Genomic DNA, 10,372 nt, shown 5'->3' on the forward strand with positions numbered 1-10,372 from the left:
TGTATACAACTTTCATGAAAAAGGAGAATGGCTCTCGTAGCCCCGTCGCAGTAACTTTTTAATTCATAAGCTATAATACCTAACCACCTCACAGTTTGGGTTCAATCCTGCTACCAGCGCGCGCTGTGCCGCGCCGCCACGGCTAGAGGCTCAATATCGGCACTCGCGAGGCAGTTGCCTATGTTAATGCATGGGAGGTGTCATACGGGTGTGCGGCGTAAACACATACAATATTGTGAATGGCGCATGCGCAAAACGCCAGCCAAGGCAGTCAAATATACTGCCTCGGGCCGCCGGGTACATTGTTATAGCCGCTCTACTAGCTAGGTGGGGGACCGCTCGCACAGTTCTTAGCAAGTAAATAAAATTGGATTGAACCACCTCACCACGTACTCGGCATTCTTAGAATACTGAAATTAATTCTGGAAATCAGATGTCTTGATAAAATAATTAATAATAATAAACATTGCGACGACGCGCGACGCTGGCACTGTCGCCCGTCTCCTGCATACTGCTCAGAAATCTTATAGATTTCATCCAATTTTTATAGTTTATTTTATGGAACATTATCCCCCCCCCACCGTGGGAGTACGCCAATGTAAAGGGCGCTAGTGTTGTAAATGGCAAGTCCGCCTCTGAGTCTAATATAAAACTATTGCAACTATTTATGACTAATACCAATTTGAAACAAAATAAAAATGACGTTTAGTTTAATTATAATAACTTGTAATTTGTATCATAAATATATTTTAAACTCCCCCCCTCCCCAGAAAAAAATCGTATCTACGCCGCTGTCAAAAGTCAATTCAAAAGTTACTATTATACATAAATACATAATATTTTGTTTATTTATTCATCGTAATTAAATGCAACTCACTTAACATGCTAGTAACACCATATAATATATTTTTCACCAATATCTTAACTAGTCCTAGGTTGTAGGATACATTTTATTTTATTTACATTTTTTACTATCTACATTTTATTAAAGTGGAATTTATTTTTTGGAGTGTTTGAAATATATAAATTGTCGCTAATTATTTTAGTGTAAGTGTCCGTCTGATAATTTTCAATCAACATTTTTTTTAAATATATGTACTCATATAGTTGGGCGTACCTAATTTATAAAACTATTGATTTAAGTACAAATAAAAAATTCACAATTATTAGTAGTTTGATATAAGCTTTATGTATGCCCATATTTTTGGAGGAAATTTTATTCGAAACTTATATGTAAGTACTTACTTAAAAATTCAAAATGTCCAGATATTGTAAATTTTCTTGTACGTAGGTACATAAGTTTCTAATACATAATCAGTTTATTGTAAATATGTTGTCTGGAATATTTAAAATTAAATCAAATACAAAACAATCGAATACATCTTCTAGATTTTGAAAGAGTGTTTTAACCAATTTTTCTTTTTATATAAGCTACAATTAAACCAAGTTCTTGAATTTTTTTATACCATAATGACTGAATTAAATGAAATCTACTGCATTTGTTGGCATACTTAGGCCATACTAATTTAACAGCATATATGCTATAGCATGATATTATGAATCGCTATTTCAAAATCAATTACAATACTTTTTTGATTTTATTAGATAGTTTGCCTGAAACGATAATACACGTTTAACTTGGGGCACCATTGTGGATTTGGAAATTTTCACTATAAATTCTTTTGTTATCACGATACAATAATATTTGATAAGGATAATTAATCAACACGATACTTGTCAAGTCTCTTGGCACATCAAAGCCATTAGATGATTATAAGTTTATTATAGATTCCATTTATAAAAAAATAGGACTTTACTAACATCTTAAACAACATCAAATCAATCACAATTTTCTCATGTAATAACATAAATTTATATCAAGAACTCATGAAACATATTTATTATCTAGTATCTACGCCTTTATATACTATATAAGTATAGATCAATTTGTTCTATGGTAAGAGATTTAAAAAAAAATCACCATTAAATATTAAATATTTCAAAAGTTATCAATGTTTTTTTTTATTTTAGACGTAACTTAAGAGTTAGGACACTATATTTTAAATAATTCAATATAATTTTGTTTCTTATCATAAAAATATAAAATAACAGATGGAACTTCATTTTTTTTTAGTTAGACTTAATATAGTTACTTACGTAGTTACGTCCTACTTATTTCATATTGGTAACATAAAATTATGTATATTATTTGAAACTGCCTCAAGTAACCCATAGATATCAAATTTTGAACGAGAAGTTTATGATTTATAAGTATTTTAATTTTTAAGTTATAACTTGCATAACTAATAAATTACTTCTCTGAAATTGTATTATATTATTATTATATATCAAAATACTCCGGAATAATATTCTACATAGGAATATGAAATTAAGAATGGATGTTTACATGTCGTCATTCAAAAGAGTATAACAATTGAAATACCTAAATGATAGTTTTCAAAAAACGCTGTAATGGAATAATTTAAAATAATTTAAAAGAAGTATTTTCAAAAACGTTATTGTTTTATGAAGTAATAAGTGTCTTACGTTAAATAGATCACTCCGTATATATTGTAGTATTATACCCACGATTTTTGTGAGTGCTATGTATAATATATTTATATATGTGTGTGCTTCATGAAGACTGGAGATATCTCTAGTCTTCATGGTATGCTTTATATAGTATTCGGTGCCTCGTGGCTCTGTAACAAAACAAAACTTTAAAATATGTATAAGAAATTAAAAAATACAGTAAAATAACATTTTAGGTTTAAAGTTTCTGGTAGGAAGGTTAGTAAGGGAGTACCAAGTTGATCCCAATCTCCGCGTAAACACGTAGATAGCTAAATAATGTTGTAAACAAATTTCAATGCTAAACTTTAAAACTACAAACAATATAAAACTGTTTGTAGAAAATTGCATTTTTTTAAATTTATATTGCAATATTGCTAAAAAATAATAAAATGTCATACCTATACGGCTATACACTATGCAGCAGCGGTCACCAAATAGCAGCCCGACGGCCCTCGGACAAATTTTATTTGGCCTGCAGACAATGAAAAAAAAGTAAAAACCGATAATTAAGTACATAGGTAGGCCCAGGAGCCTTGTCAGTTTGTTTGATTTGCCACCAGACAGTAGCTGTTTTTTAAGTTTTCAATATTAACCGTTATTATGAGACTTCACATAAATCATTTGCCGAAAAATGTCCAGTAATTTGTGAACTTCGTAAATCAAAAATTGAGAACCTGCATATAAAATATTAAGTGCACGAAAATAATATGCACGAATCATACACCAAATTTCATGTAGTTAGTTAAGAGTAAGACTTTCCATTTTTACCAATAATTTTAACCCAATTTTCTATTAATTCTATTAAAATTATTATAAATTTGTATTTTATTTTTATTTAATTTATTTAATTCATTAATAGGCCACTACGTTACTTTTGCATTATAATATAATATTTTAAGAATATTTACTTTGAATTTTGATGGTTCCCGAATATTTTCAAAATTCCCGATGTGGTCTCCAAAAGTATTAATAATTGATAACCCCTGCTATACAGTATACAATATAAATTTGTATAATATATTCATCGACGTTATTTTAATATAGGTATAGGTACCAGCTACTTCCATAATATGATTTGTTTCAAACGGGACCATTAATCTTTTTTTACCATATTTATTATGATCATATCCTCGAAATTCGTCGTCGACAATTTTGTTGTCAGTAAATGTGTCATAAGTATACATATTTATTCTACTCCGACAAATTCCAACTATACGCCCTTTGGCATACACACTGACACTGTCACCTGTTTCTATACTCCAACAAAACTTAACCTATATGTACATACTAGGTATATTATATAAATATCAAATACAATTAATGTAAACTAGAATACTAGGCACACATAAATTATTATCATGACAAAATGTGGTATAATTATTCAACAATGCCGTTAAACTTGTACCTAGTAACTAGGTACCTACCTACTAACTACTATAAATGGTAGATAATTCTAAACTATTTGTTTCGACACTTCGTGAAATTTTAGGAATTTAGAAATGTGTTGCATATTTTATAAGCATATTGGACAATTTATAATACACTATTTTAATCACTTTATATCGTAGTTACAACATACGTGTTAGATAACTATAATATTAATTATTGTGCTGTAAACTTAATATCGAAATAACTAGTAAAACGAACAGGATTCGGCTATATATTCGAAAAACCACGAGTACCTATATAATATAAGTGTATAACTAAATATAACTTCATAAGTACGTATGAAGGATGTGCTTTAAACGTTACACTTATGTGGGAACTTGTGGTTAAAAATCACTAACTCATACAGGGATATAAACTTATTGATAAAATATTTACAAAATACAAGAATATTTTAATTATATATGTTCCATAACAATAAATTTACATTCGGAGAGACTGTCCTATTTATTATATTTTAGTATTTTACATTATTATTGATGAATCAAAGACAGTTGGTAAAAAAATCTCGTCAAAAAATATTTCATCGAAAGCAATTTGTCAATAACACTATTTGTTAAAGGACTGAATAATAAAAATATTATTTAATCTAGGTACTTAATGTCGAATGAGGTTTATATTTATTCCACTAAAATTAATTATAGTCATAAAAATATTAATATTTTTATTAATTAAAACTGTTGACGTCAATAATTTTTAAATAAAAGTATACATTTAAAATGAATATAGTATAATTGTCTTTTGTAATCGTATATAATTAAATGTCAATCTATTTATTTAAAAAAAAAATACAAATGATTATTTTAAATTTAGGTATATAATTTTATAATTTTTTACAACTGGTGACCACGTGGAAAACTTGGAATTTAAAAACAAACCAAAAATAAGTATTATTTGGGTCATCTGCGGTAATTTTGATAAATTATGGATTTACCAATAAACCTTTTTACGAATTGGCCTTTTTGAATATTCATTCAATTAGTCCGGATACCATTATTGATAGGTACAATAGATCAATAAATATACATTGGTCGGTTAGAAAATATACATTTTTACAATAATAAATAATATGTTTTAAAATTATAACTAAATTGTAAACATTTTAGACTGCCGCGGCTGAACATTTAAACGATAGTAGACTTGTCCATAAAGAGAGCAACTCCATGACAGTGTAGTTAAAAATTATACTGTCGACGGATAGCTCTCTTGATAGTTCAAGTCTTTGTTGTTCGACGATCGGGTGGACTGCAAATAAGGCTGTAGCTGGTAATACTTTGCAAGACACTGGTTTTTCATAGACAGCTGTTTTTAAATCGATCCCACTGTAGGCATATCTACGTTTAAAAAACAAATTTATTATTTTACTTCACTCAACTACGAGTGTCAGGCGTCAATCATTATTGTACGTGACATTTTAGTCCACTTTAGATTTTAAATACAGACATTTCTATATTATATAGGTATATAATGTAATTTCTAGAAATGTCTGGGCATAATTTGATTTCAAAAACTCTACCTTATAACTTATACTAGTAAAATTGGTAGTAAACTCATTGAGAAAATGGCGGTGAACCCGGTAAAACTTCTCCCGAGTGAAATTCAAATATTTCAATTTAAATTAGCTCCGTGCTCTTGTAAAATCATTCAAGTATGTGTTCATAGTCCCAGACTTGATTTTTACAAGACACTCATCTTTGAATAGGTAATTAATGTTAATTATATACGCGTTCTATTTAAACATATTACATGCATACGCATTATTGTAAATGAGCTTACATAATTATAAAACGTTTATAATATGCGTGTACACATAATATAATATGATATAGCTACAATAATCATGCATAGAAACTCTTATTATTAAATCGGTAAATATTGTTCATTAGATATAGATAAACGCAAATTCCAAAAGTAAAATAAAAGATTATTTATGACAATTAGAAAATTATCATACCACATAAGTACCTACATAATAATATAATATCGAATATTCATAAGGGTTTTCGTCGCAGTTCGTACCTATTACAACGGGTGTTATAAATGTATTATTATTGAGACATCGAATCAAGGATGAGACCTGATCATTTTGATACCTATTTTAAAATGAAGAAGTGTGTTCATATAATTATAGATAATATGACACATGGTTATTAAAAATATCTATAAGTACCTAACTATATATTAAACCATGATATTATCCACCACTATCCACATTGAATATCAATGTATATCCTTTATGAATAAGCAATTTAGTTTGTCCGTTTATCTGCAGGGACGTGAGTGGGCAGTGAGAAGAAATAGTAAAAATTAATGATACGTTCTTAAAAATGCTCAGAAATTGCTTAAAAAATAAAATAATGTTAAAAAAAACAAATCATGACAATATGATAATAGGTAAATGCACTTGAATCAAAGCTAACAATATAAAATTGATTTTGCTGAATGCAAATTTGCTATGTTTTACATTGGTGGAACGGAGACAACACACGTTGTGGCCTTGTGAGTTGTGGCTATTACACGACACTAAATGTTATATTATTACACATTTTGGTTGTATATATTTTCAACCCGTAGGTATGCCGTTTATCTGAGGAAGTACATTTTAATCTACATACGTACTTTTATAAAATAATAGCAATGCGTTTAAATTTAGAACACTATACTTCCGTTATTATTTGTAAAATATGTAGTCAATTAATTACAAATATATCAACTAGATACAAAACATATTTTTCGAGTTATGCGCATCTATCTTTCTCAACTCCCTCAAAATATGACCAAAATACCAAATAAATTTTAGAATAAGCCCTAACTGGTTAACACAGCATCAAGCTCCTATACCGTTACTGCTAGTGTACGATTTTAGTTTGTGGTTTTACCATTACATAATATAATATATAAATTATTATAAATATATAAACGAAGAAAATATACGTAGCTTTATGATGAATGTGTTATTTTCTTTAAACTCGAGCACTTAGTTCAAATACTGATAATCAGCCCGTCCTCCCTGTAAATATTATGTTTCCGCCTCTGAACTGTAGGTCTACAAAATAATACAATTATTTTGATTTATTTAAGAACAAAATAACTTATAAACTATGATAAAATTAAAAGTATTTATTTATAATATGTGTTTATATGTTATATAAAACGCGTAATCGGACAGCAGTTACTACCTAATAATAGTAGGTATAATATAATATGTTTAGTTAACTCTAATCTGTAAACTGTAATCAAATATTGAAATATCACCCAAATATTTTAACTCGATAAATTTATTGAAAAAAAATATAAATAAACGTATACGTACTTAACGCATAATCTTAACTGTAACCTACAGTTATGCTAATTTAATACAATTTACTTTAAATATTTTAAAAACGTTATATTTTACTAACTCATTTCTTTTAATATATTATATATATATATATATTATGCAAACCTACTGTAGGTAGGTAAATTGTATAGTTTACATTCTAAAAATAATTAAAATATCACCACGCTTCTGCGAAACTTAAACATTATCAAATAATGTTCTTAGATATCACATTACCAGTTTGTTTATAAGCTAAAACTAAATGACTAGTTAGTAAATTACGTGCTGGAATGCGAATGCCCTATTGTATACTATAAACAATTTATTTTATAATTTTATGCAATATTATAACAAAAAAGCTGATATGTTATATGCGTGATAAATTGATAAATTGACAATAAGTAATAATTTTGTATTTTTGATTTTGAATAGGGGTTTAAATGTTGGTATTGATTTTAATGTGTTACAATTATGTGTGTTTATTTAAAATGTTTAAATATTAGTTGTTGATTAAATATCAATTTTGTTAAAACATACTAGAGTAAAATTCTTTGAATTTAAAAATAAATAACTATATGTAGAGACTTGTATATTATGTAATGCGCTTGTATACTGCGAATTGCGATGGCTGATGAATGTATTGTTTTCACAATGATGTGTGTTTTTTTCTGTCTTACATCAAATTTTGGGGTAGTAAAAATGCTCCGATTTCAAAATACCCAGTGGTTTTCAAAAGCGTCAGAAAAACAAAAACAAAATCAGGAAATGTGAATTATTACGCAAACTAAATTTTTAACAAAAATTATATTATTTTTTTGGTATAACTAGAAACTAATAACCATAGACACCAGAAATTTTCACTAAATGTTCATAATACTATTTTCCATATCAAAATATTTTGACTCTTTTTGAGCCACGATTTATAGTCGCTTATAGCCATGAGAATTTTGTAATTTTTTTTAAAATTATTGTCGTTAAAAATGTTCTCATTTGGTAAAAAACCTTGAAAATTAAACGCAAGGTAAATTTTTTTAGTAGTTCAAAAAAATTAAAGATAAAAAAGCACGATTATTTTGTATATGCATTTAAAGTTAAATTTTAAATTTTGACAAAATTCATCCAAATCCTGAAAATTTGCAAATTTTTTTTTAGTTATAAGTTCATAAAAGTTTTTTTGTTTTTATAGCTAATATCAGAAATGTTGATATCAGTTTTCCCACAAGTTTTTCTAATTTTAACAAAAATAAAGTTTACTGGAAAGTAACATTTATTTTTAATGAGAGTTTGAATTTAAAATGTTTACAACATTTGACATTTAACGGTCAATTTTTTATGTCTTGTTGTAATTCAAAAACGAATAACCGTAGAAACTTGAAATTTTGAAATTTGTTTTTAGTTAAAAATGTTTTTAATTAATAGTGTTCAGTTTTCATATGACTTAAAGAAACTAAAAAAATACAAAATTATGATTATATTCTTTTCAAGTATACTTTATGGAACATACCTATTATAATATAATATTTATTAACAATAGCACTATTATTATAATAATTAATAATATAAAACATTTTGGCAAAAATTAGTTTAACCTACTGTATTACTGATAATAAAGTAAATTACTAATAGCAATATAAATAGATAATAAAATATATTTAATAATATATAGGCCTCCACTCAGAATTATTTTTCATACGCAATGGCTATTAATTATTTTCATTGAATTTAAATTTAACACATCCGTAGTAGCTAATTTTGATATCTACTCTATAGTAGAGGAAGTTCCCCGATTTCTTATTTTATTTATTATAATACTAGTGGCTTTTGACTACAGTGGATTTTTGACAAATCCATAGTATTAATTCGTATATTCCCGATTGTTCGTGCTCATTAATATAATGAGTAATTAATCATGACATATTATGAAATACACTGATAATAATATAATAGTTGAGATTTAATATTTTTTCAATCATACATTGAAGATTGGTAGGTTAACCATATAAATAGTATACAATATATAGACATATTTAATACTATATACACTATTGCAGACCTAACAAATTTTTTTTTCATATTTCATTTTTTTTTTCGAATTTAATCTATAATATAATTTATTATATAAAAATTACAGTGTTTCCCTAACTGGCTTACTGTGACTACTAAAAATATTAAGATTTAACTATATTATTGTTTATAATGTTTTTATGTTTTATGTTTAGATCAATTAAATAAATATAAATTATGATCCATGATCACTATATTTATAAATAAGAAGTTGCCTTTTAAAATTGTATTTCCATACTAGCCATACTTATCTCATAAAATTAAAGTAATAAATAATCTTCTAATACTTAAAGAATTTATATAGATACAATAAGTTTTAGTTTACTTTACATAGGTACACTTTACACATTAAGTTCAAAATCGTTATGATTGAAATGTGATTTCTTTTAAAATGTTGAATCGATCTTTAGAGAGTGAACTGTGGAGTTTCGCCTCTCTAAAATAAAAAGGTATCCTTAAAAGATACATCCAAACATCAATCGATAGAAGACCTTTATAATATGAATTATTTGAAGGTGGTCATATATGTATGAACATAATATTTATAAACTAAAATAGACATTTAATTATATATAATTTAATATTTATGAATGGAAAACATCACCTAATAGCTTTAAATCTGCTGAATTAAATATTCGTTTCTATAAATTAATATATAATTAACTATATCAGTATATCCACATTATTCTGAAACTGTTCGAAATTCAAATGACACGAAAAGTCAACTATGCGTGCAACATAAATATATATTATATAAGACCTACGATAAGATTAATTTTTATTTATAACATATTTTATTATATAGTATTGTTTTGTCTGCATAAATATTGAAATAAATATACATGTACAATGTAGGCACCTACATTATATAGCATATAATAGATAAATTTATTGTTTTAAATCATGATTTCCGTTTTATTCGAAAATTTTAGGTTTTGTTTGAATAATTCTAAATATTATTGTAATATC

The 10,372-nt window shown here is 26.6% G+C and overlaps 1 non-coding gene across 1 annotated transcript; it reads right to left on the reverse strand.

Annotated features, from left to right (window-relative positions):
* Nucleotides 1–5,166: 5,166 nt before the first annotated feature.
* Nucleotides 5,167–5,228, reverse strand: Mir281 (microRNA mir-281). Its single transcript, NR_040126.1, has one exon. It is a non-coding gene; the product is annotated as a microRNA mir-281 (primary transcript).
* Between the last annotated feature and the right edge of the window lie 5,144 nt (nucleotides 5,229–10,372).

The sequence above is a fragment of the Acyrthosiphon pisum genome, chromosome X (genome assembly GCF_005508785.2).
Source record: "Acyrthosiphon pisum isolate AL4f chromosome X, pea_aphid_22Mar2018_4r6ur, whole genome shotgun sequence".
NCBI classification, from domain to species: domain Eukaryota; kingdom Metazoa; phylum Arthropoda; class Insecta; order Hemiptera; family Aphididae; genus Acyrthosiphon; species Acyrthosiphon pisum.